At 44.2% G+C, this 1,000-nt stretch overlaps 1 protein-coding gene across 5 annotated transcripts in view; it reads right to left on the reverse strand.

The window, feature by feature from the left end:
• The window catches only part of NPRL3 (NPR3 like, GATOR1 complex subunit), a 90,181-nt gene that overhangs the window by 59,322 nt on the left and 29,859 nt on the right, over positions 1-1,000 (reverse strand). The gene's annotated exons all lie outside the window — the stretch shown is intronic.

The raw sequence follows: 1,000 nt of genomic DNA on the forward strand, positions 1-1,000 counted from the left end.
GATCATGCAAGTGGCCCTCCTTTGGACCCTCTCCATGTTGTCCACATCCCTCTTGAAGTGCAGCGCCCAAAACTGGACGCAGTACTCCAGCTGCAGCCTGACCAGTGTCACATAGAGGGGGAGGATCACCTCCTTGGACCTGCTGGAGATGCACCTGTGAATGCATGACAAGGTACGGTTAGCCTTCCTGACTGCATCGCCACACTGTCGGCCCATCATTTTGGCATCAGTAATGACTCCAAGATCCTTTTCTGCCTCTGCACTGATGAGAAGGGAGTTCCCCAGCCTGTAGGTATGCTGCTGGTTCTTCCCCCCCCACAGGCATACAGTACAGGCAGTCCTCAGACTTACGACACAATTGGTTTCTGAAAACTGTGTCTTAAGTCAAAATGTTGCAACTCGGAACCAATTTTCTCATCAGAAACAATGTTATAAATGAGGGATTGGTTCCTGAACCAAGGCCCGATACCCTATTTTCACTAAAAAATACCCCAGAATGTAGCTATATTACTCAAGATATACAATATAAATATTGTACAAAATATTATACAAAATATACAATATAAATATTGTAAACAGCAATCATATTGATTTTGAAGGACTTCTTTGGAAGTGACTTTGCTGGACTTTTTGAAAGGCTCTTGGTTGGACTTTTTGAAGGGTTCTTGGCTGGAGTCTTCTCAGGAGTCTTGGATGCAGGTTCTTCTGAACTCTTGTCTGCTTTCTTAAAGAAAGTGTCCAAGGAAGTTTGGACAGATGTTCTCCAGGGAGATGTGCAATACAGCGAAGTTGTTCGCTGGCGTAGCATCACATTGGATCAAGCGTTGTAAAACTGAAACTGACATCATAAAGTTGAAATAGGGTGTAAATTTATAAACACTGTAAATGTGAAACGTTGTAACTCGAAATGCTGTAAGTCAGGGACTGCCTGTACCAGAGAAGGAGCCTTTTCCCCAGCATGTAACTGGACCTTGTCGTGCATCCACAGGTGCATCTCAAG

This window comes from Gavialis gangeticus, unplaced genomic scaffold (genome assembly GCF_001723915.1).
Source record: "Gavialis gangeticus isolate Ggan-Ray unplaced genomic scaffold, GavGan_comp1, whole genome shotgun sequence".
Lineage (NCBI taxonomy): Eukaryota > Metazoa > Chordata > Crocodylia > Gavialidae > Gavialis > Gavialis gangeticus.